The 12,947-nt window shown below is 49.4% G+C and overlaps 1 protein-coding gene across 2 annotated transcripts in view; it reads right to left on the reverse strand.

Annotated features, from left to right (window-relative positions):
• Positions 1–12,877, reverse strand: part of Dip-B (Dipeptidase B) — a 31,732-nt gene extending 18,855 nt beyond the window's left edge. Inside the window, exons 1-2 of one of the 2 annotated variants that reach the window (XM_037232662.1) lie at positions 12,863–12,877; positions 12,398–12,478 (exon numbers count right to left, since the gene is read on the reverse strand). The gene's annotated coding sequence lies outside the window, so the exon portion shown is untranslated. Of the gene's footprint in view, positions 1–12,397; positions 12,572–12,862 lie in introns of those variants that run through there. The other variant, XM_037232661.1, reaches the window with a different exon arrangement.
• Between the last annotated feature and the right edge of the window lie 70 nt (positions 12,878–12,947).

Consider the following 12,947-nt stretch of genomic DNA (forward strand, 5'->3'; position numbering starts at 1 on the left):
GAGATCATGAAGAAGATAGGCGGCGCGTTGTGCCATTAAATGCGGCGGCACAAGCAAACTTCATCATCAGACAATAGTTGAGTGGTGGAATGGTGGCTCCGAGAGGCACGGCCCTAGACGGGAGATGGGCCGGCTCAGAATCATGACTGAGATCACACCACAGTCAACTGATATAACACACCAAATATTGGAATTATCAAAAATAAAGTTCCATACCACACAAGCAAATTGCAAAAGCGGTAAAGGTGCAATTAGATCACTGCTTCGTTAACACGCGATCGGGTGGGGTCAATTTGACCCCTCCTAAGGTTTTTCCAAAGCAGTTTCCGAAAAACGCGGCGTAGCGGAGTCAAATTTAACATAGCTGTTGACAGTTAAGTAGCAGATCGTCTGGTATCAATAATCTTTATGTACGTTGAAAGGTCACTGGCCTACGGCAGGTCAGTCAGGTCATGGATTCAGCGAACACAATTTCTAGGAAACCGTTCAATCCGGTGCAACAACGAAATGTAAGATAACGCCATACATCTCTGAGATAGTTTCTTGGGCAACACAACAAGTGAATGAGCAAACTTCATTGACCTTGGGTCAGGCATGAAGGTCAGATCAAGGTCTAAACTTTTTATTGCTCTACACTAATTGATGCATGGGGTAGTTTCTAGTACTCATTGCGGATTTGTTAATAACAGGAACCGCAATATATATCATCATCTTATATCATCTTCCAGCGACTTCTTAAAGGACAGAAAAGGCCACTGACCTAAATGACCCAGGTCAACACTTTTTCAGAAACATACTTCCTGGCGTAATCTTTGACGAGCATTCAAATGCAACACTCAAAAAGTCGAGTATGATTTTGGTCACCATGACTTGCAAAGGTTGACACGCACCCGGGTGACCGGGCGCACCCGGGTTTACGGGGTGTGTTGACCTGTACGTGAACTCACTTAGCTCAAAGTTTCAGGTTTCTTGGTCATGACCTTTGGATCAAAAAGGTCAAACAAGGTCAAGTTCCAGGTTGGTCTCCAAAACGCCTCCAGAACCTAGATAACCATTTCTAAGCAAAAGGCCATTATCATTCAAGGTCAGTGACCTTGTTTGACCCTTTGAAGGTCAAGGTGACCAAAATCATACAAGATTGCTTTGGTTTTGCATTTGACTAAGCAACAAAGATTACGCTGGACAGTATGTTCCTAAAACAACATGTTGACCTGGGTCACTTTAGGTCAAATGCCTATTCTGATCTCCAAAAAGTCCATGGAAGATGTATAATGCGATTCCTGCTATCAATAAATTGGAAATGAGCACCAGAAACTATCCCCTACAACAAGCCATAGAGTAACAGAACAGGTTGGTTTTGACCTTGGTGTGACCTTCATACCTGATCTTAGTCCATGTAATTTGCTCATTCAACTGTTGTGGTGCCCAAGAAAGCATCTTAAAGATGTATGACTTCGTCTAACACTCTGTTGTTGAATCAGATTGAAGGATTCCCTGGAAATTGCCTTCGCTGAAAACATTGGCCTGAATTTGACCTGCCATAGGTCGGCGACCTTGCAAGATACATCTAAATTTTTGATTCCAACCGATCCGCTATTCAATTGTCTACAACTATGCGAAATTTGGCGCGGCTACGCCGCGCCGTTCGGAAACAATTCTGGAAGAATCTCCTGGGGGCGGGGGGGGGGGCAATCTGACCCCCACCCGAGCGCGTGTTAAGCAAGATCACTGACAATAAATGAGCATCAGCGACCTTTTGCTCAGAACAGGTTTCTAGATTCTGGGGTCACTTTAAACACCAATTTGGAGTTAAATCTTTTTGACCTTATCTGACCCAAAGGCAATGACCTAGGAACCCCCAATTTCGCCAGAAGTGAGTTCCCATACAAGCCAATAGCCCTGTGAATTTGATGTCAAGCTTTCTTAGTTTCCAAGATCCCAGGGGAGGGTCACATAGACCCCGCACCCGAGCGAAAGGTATTTAATCAGCCACCCGGTCGCGTGTTAACACATCAGCGGAAACCAACATACAAACACGTAAAGTGAGCATATGGTACGCACCTGCCAGATAACGCTCTATCAGGCGGCAACTTCGATCTTCGGATTGAATCACAAGGGCGCGCGAGTGATCATCAGGGACGGTGTAAGCCCCGAGAATAACCTGGCTGGTCGGCTGTTCAGCAAGGCAGCCGTCAGCGCTGCCAGCCTACGTCGAGCCCGCAGAACCAAGAACGGGACTGGTATGACGAGCACTAGCGCAGGCTGGGGGCACAGGGGGCTCGCTCCCCCCCCCCCCCCGCCTTAGGTTCCGAGAGGCCCTTCGGGCCCCTCGGAACTTACGATTAAGAGCCCGATCTAATGCCCGAAGGGCCTAAAAAGCCAGCCCTGGGTCTCATTCAGGGGCCCCGGTCCGCAGGGCCGGGCGCTCAAACGCCAGCCAGAGGCCCTGTGCGCTGATCAGGGGCCCACTGAGTCGATAAGTGCGTATATGTCGGTCAGACGCCACCAGTAACGCGCAGTCGGCCCCGTGGCGACATGGACCCACGGCCCATTTCCGAAGCAGGGACAAAGCCAGGGACAAAGCCGGAGCCGCTGATTTACATTGCTCTGGGCCCCACAACGCCTAACAGGGGCTCTGTGCTGTCAAGGGACCCCGAGTCGGCCAGAGGCAGCGTTCGAGCAGGTCCGAATAGCCTAGAGGGCCCACCCGGTCCGTCGAACATGGGCTCGATTGGAGGGTCTTAGGGCATAAAGGACAGGCCGGAGTCTCGTTCAGGGGCCCCGACCTGCGAAGACGGACCCTCAAATAACGGTCAGAGGGCCCTCTGCGCCGATCGGGGACCCCCTGAGTCGACATGGGCCTATATGTTGGTCAGGTACCACCGTACCACATGGTCGGCCCCGTGTCGGCATGGGCCTGAGGACCCACTGCTCAATCAGCTATAAAGCCGGGGCCAGCGATTTACACTGGTCGGGGGTCATGCATCTCTTAGGGACCCACAGCGCCCAACAGAGGGCACTGCGCTCGTAAGGGCCCCGAGCCGGCCAAGGGAAGTGTTTGATGAGGCCCAAAGAGGGGCCCGAGCGGCCCACCGGAACCGACGATCAAAGGCCCGATTGGAGGGCATAAGGGCCCGAAGGACTGACTGTGGATTACACAAAGAATCGCGACCCGTAGGGCCGTGACCTGAAATATCAGTCAAAGGTACGTAGAACATCGTTTTAGGAACACCCGAGACAATGCGGGCGCCTACGTCGGTCAGAGACTAAGAATACCGAACAGTCGGCTCCATGTCCTTCTGAGCCCTTGAGACCCATTTCCCAAACAGAAAAGAGGCCGGGATCCGCGATTTGCAATGTTCTGGCCCCCAACACGATGAGGGTCTCATAAGTTGGTTAAAGGCCATAGTGCTGAACAGGAGTTGTTCGGTATCGTTCGATCGTTCGGCAACACGCATCCGTCGGCTGATGCTATATTTTGAGGTTTGAATATCGGGCCAGGAAGAGGACATACGCGTCCTCTCCTTGGCGGCGCTCGCGAGACAACTGCCCAGTTACCGGGCGGCGCGGCCCCGCGCAGAACACGACACATGTGGCGCAGTTTCCGGGCTGACCGTAGGGCCGGGGTCGCAGGGACGGTAAACTAAACAAAACATAAATCTAAAGGGAAACTCGACAGGGGACCAAGAAATGGAGATAAAACAGAAGCTCAGAGACGGGACAGCAAAGCCAACATTTCACAAAACAAGGAAACCGTGTAAAGGCAGATTTGTACGGAACACAGCCGCACCATAATTCATCCACGGTTCTTGGATCACTTCTGTGCTAACACAGACAGATCGGACAAATCATGCCGCAGCTACAAGATGCATCGCCACTCATCCGACTTCGGCAGCACAATTCTCTCGGTCGACCGCATCGAAAACGCGTCCGATGTACACTTGTGACATTTCTTTTTCCCGCTCGAGTTTTCTCTCCGTGTGCCTGAGACGTATCAGAGCGGCGCGGCGGCTGTCTAGCGGCCTGCCGTTCGGACGCTTCCACATGAGCCTTGTTTCATACTGACCATCAGTCAGTTTCATACTGTCATCCGGCACTTCCAGGGCTCGTTCGTCGTCACGTGACCTTCTTGGCGGCTCGTCATACTTCGTTCCAAACAACTCAGTTGTCCAGAAGTTTTGAATTTGCCGATGCATGTCGTCTTCATCTACTATGTGAGTGAAGTTCACATGCAGAACCCTTTCGCCGTGCTTGCATCTGCCGGGAAGCCGGTTGGAAGCCACCCAACCGAGCCGGGTTCGAACTGCGGCCGGACTGCCCGGTGGACCCTCCCGGACTTCTCTGGGTACGATCAAACTGAACGCATCGATGCCCAACAGCACCTCGATCTCATCAGATGCCGTTCGCTGCAGGTTCAGATCTTTAAGATGTGGCCACCTCAACTTTTCGTTCGGCCAGTCGATTGCGTGACCTGGTACGTTCAACAGCGGGGTTGTTTGTGCAGCCGTCACTCGGAATCGATCTTCAGATGACAGTGACTAAATTTCCAAGTCCACCTGGCGTGAGGGTCTCGTCTGGCTATTGTCGATGGTGCTGATGCTCAGCGGCTGGACAGGTCCGTCAAGTCCCAGGTGCGATGCGGTGTCCTCCTTGAGAGACATCTGACTCCCCATATCCAGCAGCGCGTTCACCTTCTTTGTCCCGCGTGGTCCGTGCACACAAACGGGCACGATCTGCAGCAGCATCTGGTCCTTTCGTCCCACTGAAGCAACGCCGACCAGTTGAGATTCTTCTTTTGGTGGCCAGTTGTCCTCTTGTCTCGCGTAGTGTTGAATTCCTGCATACCGTGAAACAGTCGATGATGTCTCCGGCTGTCACAGCCGTTTACGGAGCATTTCTGGGCAGAGACGCATTTCCGGACACGATGATTGAGATCGAGACAGCGGGAGCACATGCCCTGCTTCATCGCGGCCATCGCACGTTCGTCCACCGACAAACGAGCAAATTTTTCACAGCTTCCAGCTCAATGTGCCCCGTCACAGGAACCGCACTGCCCGTCCTTGACTTTGTCCAGCGGGAGGGTCGCGGCCGTCGCCGACACGCCGGCCGGCCGGTCAGATCAGATGGCCTTATGGCCCCAATTACGGCGTCCCGTTTCTCGTCCACCGTCCGTCTGGGCGGCCGTTCCGCTGACCACAGCACGCGCCGCCGACACCTGCACTCGGATCCATTCGTCCAGATTAGTCATCGTGGGTTCTCGATGCTGAATGTTTTGGAGATGCTCTCCCCATTTCCATGCGAGATGTTGGTAGTTTTGTCACTATCGCTGTCACGTTCGTGGATGCAGCTAGGTCCGCGTCGTAGTGTCGTGATTTCAGCACGTTCACTGTTGAGTGGAGGGCTCGCGATAGCTCGGTCAGTCCTGGAGTGTGATTGTTCCGTACAGCGGGGAGATCCATCACACTCCTCAAACTTGCCTGAATCACGGTGGTCCGGCTTCCAAACTGGCGTTATAGTTCTCGGAGCGCCTCGCTGTAGAGGCTGCCGTCACACAGGAGCCCACCGAGAGCATGTTGCGCTGGTCCGGTCAGGCTGGATTGGAGGTGAGTCAGGCGCTCCGCATCAGATAATTCGCGACGGTCATGCACTAACGCTTCGAAGAGCGCTATCCATCGAGGCCAGCGCAGAGGATCGCCGTCGAATTTCTCCAATGTCAGCCGTGGCAGTTGGCACGGGAGCATACCACCTCCTTTCCATGGTGTTGAATCACCTGTCTTCTGGGCATGAGCTTCCAAGGCATCGATCCAGGTGCAGCGCGAGTGTGTCACCTCGCGGGAATGTTCGATCTGAAGGACCTGGTCACTCACCCAGCGTTGCCGTTCGGCTGGCGTCGTTTGGAGTCGGTCGTGCCTGCTCATTGTTGTTGGTCCTTTTGCGTGCGCCTTCCACACGCACGTTGACAGCGGTCGCTAGTGGTGGAGCTTCAGCTACATCTCGGATGAACGCCGGGCGTAGTTCTCCATTTTCTTCCTCCTCGATAACACGCGCTTGGAGTTAACACTGTTCGGCTTCGAAAGTCATGACACGCAGTTTCCTTCCTGTTACCACCTCCATCTTCTGCTGTTCCACTTGTCTCTCCAATTCCTGCTGCTGCCGCTCCAGTTCCTGCTGCTGCTGCTCCAGTTCCCTTCTTTTCTGTTCCACTTGTCTCTCTAGCCCCTGCTGCTGCTCCATCTCCGGCCGTTCTAGTTGACTCGCCTGCTGCTTTTGTGACAGGTGCAGCTTGGCGAGTGCCGCCTTTTGTCGAGCCTCGCTGGTTCTCGATGAGGCCGAAGCTTCGCTCCTCGTTCTCAACGATATCTCACTCATGTTCGCAATCACAGAGTCAGTCTATCACAGTTCGGTTTCACCGGATAATTAGCGGATTTGCACCACAGGCCAATCACTAGTCACTAATAGATCCGGCCCGGAGGACCATTTTGTTCGGTATCGTTCGATCGTTCGGCAACACCCATCCGTCGGCTGATGCTATATTTTGAGGTTTGAATATCGGGCCAGGAAGAGGACATACGCGTCCTCTCCTTGGCGGCGCTCGCGAGACAACTGCCCAGTCACCGGGCGGCGCGGCCCCGCACAGAACACGACACATGTGGCGCAGTTTCCGGGCTGGCCGTAGGGACGGTAAACTAAACAAGACATATATCTACAGGGAAACTCGACAGGGGACCGAGAAATAGAGATAAAACAGAAGCTCAGAGACAGGACAAGCAGAGCCGACATTTCATAAAAAGGAAACCGTGTATAGGCAGATTTGTACGGAACAGGAGTCATGCAACAGCAAAAGGCGCCGAGCCGGAGCGGTGCTCGAGGGGGCCCGAAGAGGGGCCGAAGGGTCTCTTGAGACCAAATATCAAGGGCCGATGGGAAAGCTGAAGGGTCCGAAGTGCTGGCTGCAGGTCACATTAGGGACCATCCGCCCATAGGGTCGTGATCCCAAATTTCCGTAAGATGATCTCTTGCACCGATAGCCCGCTCCATGCACAAATAAAGGAACACAAAGCGAAATAGAGGAACACAGAGCGTTCCTGTATTTCGGCCAGGGATCACGGACAACAAACAGTCGTCTCCGTATTGGTCTAAGCTCTGGGGCCCATTTCCCAAGCAGGGTCAAGGCCAGACCCACGATTTACACCGGTTGGGCTCCTATATCGCTCACGAGCCCACAGCTCTTAACAGGGCATTCTGTGTCAACAATGGGCCTCGAATCGGTCAGGGGAATATTTGCTAAACAGGGACAGGGACGGAAGCCCGAATAACAGAGAGTCTCTTACGTTGGTTGGGGCTCTCTGCCAATGGAAGAAAACAAGAACTTATGATGAGTGCTCAACTTGAGGTAATCGAAGAGTCCTGTGCCAGTCAGAGTCCCACTACCGAACGGTGGGCCCGGAGTCTATGTGTGGAGTATTTGACCACCTGCGGTGCGCAGGGATGTTGTCGCGCTAAAAACGGTTCATGCGCCGATTCGCGGTCAACTACGCAGGTCAGAAGGCCTCCCGCGTCAGGGAGCAGACCAATGTGACATGACGTATCCCTCTAAGGGCCTCTGGATTGGCCAGGGGATGCCGCACCGTGTCGCCAGAATGACGGCCGGAAAACACACCGCGGTGGGACAGAATGGCCATTCAGCTCTTGACCGGGTACAACGATGTAGCACGTAGTGCTGTACTCAGGGGGTCCCTTTACCGGAAAGAAATAAGAAGTCTCATTAGTGCTGAATGGATAAGGTCGAAATGGCTTCAAAACGCACCATTCCATAGGCCATTCCATGCCTTCCCGAAAACATTCATTACTTTGCAGAATTGACTAGTGAAACAAATGCCATAAAAATGTTTGAACCTGCGCGCCGGGAGCCGACAGTGCAGTGGCTCACGCGCCTGCGCTTATCACTGCGCGTCTGGGAAACCGACGCTGCGCAACCTTGGGAGACTGCAACGCCTGACTTCGAGTTTTTCGTTTCGAATATGCGAGCGCGCATGCTCAGAACTATGTTCCATAATTTGTACCACTAATCAATTCTGGTTGAATGTCGAAGATATCCAGACAAACATGCCGTGGCATGTTATTACAAACTGTTGTCCCATTTTGGTCTTCAATCTACATTCGCGGAATCCTTGCTTTTTCTGTACAACCCAGATACAAATTCTGACAAAGTTTCTGAGTTCTATCGGGTTAAAAAAATTCACTGGACCATTGTAAAACGAAGAGTGCCGGCGATTTTTTTTTCATGCAGTCACTTACCTGATCTAGTTTATAGTTTAGTATTTCACAACTTAAGCGATTGATCTATAGCGTCTGGCTATATCCATTATAAAAGGAAAATGTTATATATATATATATATATATATACATATACATACACATATACAATACAATAGGCCGGAGCAATAGGCCCCTTTCACTGTCAGCAGGCCCCCCCCGTCAACCCTGTTGCCCCCCTCCCCCCCTTGATGACAAGGGGTCGGCTGCCGCCCCTCCATGACACAAGTGACGAAGGTATGAATTGGGCACTGATAAGGTGATCCAAGGCACAACAGCGTAGCCGTCCGATCAGTTTCTGATCACAGCAAGTCACATTTTAGATCACCCCCTGATTTTGAGGTTGTTTTGATACGTGATCATGAACATCTGTGCTTGGGAGCTGACCAACAGCTTGACCATGCGGCTCCCCGTCCCCTTCAAAAATCAACAGCACTGAAGCAAGTGCTCTTTAAAGGGGCCAGACCATCACAAAACTTTTTTTCTTATTTACCTCACACATGGAACATATTAAATGACCAGGCAACTTTTCAAATCGCACCAATGACTCACAACTGAAACATTTCACACTTCACAAATGGGGAGAGAATGAAACAACAAAAGAAGTAAAAATTAATGAATGGAAAACAAATGACAATCACCGTGGGGCGCGAGCACTTCATCTGCCTGCGAGTGGTGCCTCAGAAAACCCACGATCTCATTTGAGATTTATACATAAGAATTACAGGCAAATATAACTTCAGTATAGCATATGTTTATTCCCAGGAGAACAAGGGAAGAGTCTGTAGCTAGTATCTGCTACACATTAAAAAAGAGAAAGATGTATGACAAAACACCATGCGAGTGCTTCAACCATTTTCAGCAAGATGAATGTCCTCTAACAGCAATTCTGGCAGCCTTATTGCTGACAAATCTAGCAATTCTCTAACAGCTCCATAATGAACATGCACTGCATATCCATGTCTAGCCCAGGGGTGACTTTTCCATATAACATCATGAACATAAACATACCCTATCCTTTGATCAGAAATGGAAATGTCAGCAACTACAAGCAAACCAAACATGGCCCCTATTTTGGTGGTCCCAAATGGTGACACCAGACACACCTTTGATGACCCAGAGGGCAGGGCATCCAGTGTTCCCAACATCAGCATGGAAGTATGCCAGACAGTTATGCACGTTATATTAGAGGAAGCCACACACCCACATGACTTTGTTTAATAACAGCTGACATTGGAATCAGGAAACCAGGTTACATTTAGAGGGTGTGCCGGTCAGGGTGTACTTTCCTACCTAACGTTAGAAAAAATCATTGTACACCATTCGTCGTGTTTAAGGCAGGACATATCGTAAATAATCTCAAAACAGGTAGAATCATGCTCCTACCTTCGAATTTCAATAACTTCGATGGCGGGCCCCCGAGCGCCGCGCGCACCGCACCGCCTGGACTCCCCAGCGCCGTTTCTGCGTTGCCGTTGCGTAAATACAATATTTCTGCTTACCAAGAACTCTACAAAATGTACGGGACCAAAGTAAACCATGCGTCGTGTTTAAGGCAGGACATATCGTAAATAATCACAAAACAGGCAGATTCATGATCTTACCTTCAATTTTTTTATAATTACGATGGCGAGCTCCCGAGCGCCGCACACACACACAACACCCGCGACACCGGCGCCATTACTGCGCGGGTCACAACATTACTGCGCATCAAGCAGCATCAAGAACCACAAAAATGTACCGGGCCAAGGTAAAAAGAATCCATGAAATTTGATCCTCGACGCCAACGGGACCATGGGTTGCAGGGGATTGGGTGGGGAATGTAAAGCAAAATGAGAACATGACAGCTAAATAAAAGCTCACTATATGGCACCTATATATGGCATGGAACATGGACGCCAATGGGATGCTGGGTTGAAGGGGATATAGGGTGGGGAGGTTAGGTTAGGTTAGGTTAGGTTAGGTTAGGTTAGGTTAGGTTAGGTTAGGTTAGGTTAGGTTAGGTTAGTTAGGTTAGGTTAGCTTAGCTTAGCTTAGCTAAGCTTAGGTTCTGGTCTATTCTCAGGTTAGGTTAGGCTAGGTTAGGTTAGGTTAAGTTAGGTTAGGTTGGGTTAGGCTAGGTTTGGTTAGGTTAGGTTAGGTTAGGTTAGGTCAGGCTAGCTTAGCTTAGCTTAGCTTAGGTTCTGGTCTATTCTTAGTTAGGTTAGGTTAGGTTAGGTTAGGTTAGGTAAGGTTAGGTAAGGTTAGGTTAGGTTAGGTTAGGTTAGGTTAGGTTAGGTTAGGTTAGGTAAGGTTGGGTTAGGTTAGGTTAGGTTAGGTTAGGTTAGGTTAGGTTAGGTTAGGTTAGGCTAGGTTAGGTTAGGTTAGGTTAGGTTAGGCTACTTTAGGATATGTTCTGGACTATTCTGGCCTGTGTGTTTCATAAATGTACCTAAACTCGATAAGAAACGATTTTGGTTGCTTTATTATTGTTACCTTGGTCCCTGTTTTATGGTTCTTGATAAGCAGAAATATTGTGCTTTCGCAACAACGCAGAAACGGCGCTTGGGAGTCGAGGCGGTGCGGTGCGGTGCGTGCGGCGCTCGGGAGCTCGCTATCGTATTTATTAAAATTCGAGGGTAGGAGCATGATTCTATCTGTTTTGAAATTATTCACGATATGTTCCGCCTTAAACACGACGAATGGTTTGCCTTGGTCCCGTACATTTTGTAGAGTTCTTGGTAAGCAGAAATATTGTATTTACGCAACAGCAACGCAGAAACGGCGCTGGGGAGTCCAGGCGGTGCGGTGCGCGCGGGGCTCGGGAGCCGCCCGCCATCGAAGTTATTGAATTTCGAAGGTAGGAGCATGATTCTACCTGTTTTGAGATTATTTACGATATGAGCCGCCTTAAACATGACGAATGGTGTGCAATGATTTTTTTGTAACGTCAGGTACGGAAAGTACACCTACACCGGTGTGCCAGTTGTGTGGCACTTGAAAATACACAGTCTGTAAGCCACTGAGCAATCATCACCACCTAACTGATATGGAAACTTGACCTGCATGCTGGAATCAACTGCAGATCACTATGCTGTTGTCAATAGCAATCACCTGAAATTGATTGCACATGGGCACTTTGATGACCACCTGATGACTAAAGCTGGGCTAGTACCCTGTACTCACCTGAGTAACCATGCACATCATTATATTATATATCTGAACAACATTGATAAAAACTTCTTGGAATATTTTTTATAACCAGTCTGGAATGCCCTGCACAAGCTGATGTCCTATGATATACAATTATTAATAGCCATTGATGGTGATATAAAATTATTAATAGCCATTGGCCTATTGATAATACATGAAATAATGATTTGCAGATAAATGCATGTCATAAGATAAGTCATGGAGTGCATCACACATGTGATAAGTTGTATGGTAAATGCCATAGCATGGATGACATTTAAGAAGTTAAGTTCACTAACAACAAAACTTGTGATACATGAATCCAATATATCAACATGAGTCACCAGATATTGATATGGACCAGGTCTGCTGATCCCTATTGCCTGAAACCTGATGTTTAAAGCATTTATCCCTTGGAATGCCTCAAGCATACCAAAACCAATCTAAACATGTATAGAGAATGTTCAATGTTAATGGTGTCAAAAAAGCATGTATGGTGGAAAATGCTATTTACTACACCAATTTTGCTTTATTGATCACATCCAATTATTTACCAATATTATAAAGGCTATTAAGGTGCTGCAATATCTATATAGCTAGTTGCAACCACAATTGTTATATTTACCAGACAAAATGATAAAATTCTGCTGGTTCTGCAAGATGAACATTGTGTTCTGCTCTAAGCATGATTCATGTACAATATGTTCATGTAGTCCAGTGACACACTTAGGAATCTACCAAAATAATGTAAGATTAAGCACAAATTGGTCTGAGCCAAGTTCATCGCACACATGCACCAGTTTGTTTGGCGTGGCCTCGCCACTGAAGCGTCCGGCGTGATGCTATGCCACAGTGGTTCCCAGACTGGCTCACAGACACTGCAGAACTATAAAAAACACAAAATACTCACAAGAAGGTGCAATAGTAGTGCTATGCCGTATTTTTCTTTCAGGCCTTGCTCCAGACCCTTCGCGAACGTGGGGAATCCACACTGCAAGAAAGGAGCCGACCTGCCAGGACGCTTTACGTAACCCCTTCCACCGTGTAAATAACACGGGGCTACAGCGGCGGATTTGACGTGTGCTCGCATGCATTCCCTTTCTTTTAAATATTTCTTTGCTTTCGTTTCCCTGCCCGCAGCTGTCCAAATGAGGCACCGATGACCAATCACCGAACTCACACAGCTACGGTGATCATTGTGAGCGGGAACACGGCATTGTATTATGCTCACGTCCAGCAGACCGAGCAATCAGCGCACCGTCTCGGTCCTTAGGCCAATTGGAATGCAACTTGCGCAATGATCACGCTAAAGCTTTCCTTGCTGCTATTTAGCAATGCAAGCAAATATTCACCAATTGAATCAGCAAATACTAACCTCAACAACAGAGCTGACTTGAAAATAACAAGGGGCAGACCATGTTACATGTGTGGCGCCCTTGATGCAAATGCTTTGGCAAGTC

This window comes from Pollicipes pollicipes, unplaced genomic scaffold (assembly GCF_011947565.3).
Source record: "Pollicipes pollicipes isolate AB1234 unplaced genomic scaffold, Ppol_2.1 Scaffold_7231;HRSCAF=8579_pilon_pilon_pilon, whole genome shotgun sequence".
Lineage (NCBI taxonomy): Eukaryota > Metazoa > Arthropoda > Thecostraca > Pollicipedomorpha > Pollicipedidae > Pollicipes > Pollicipes pollicipes.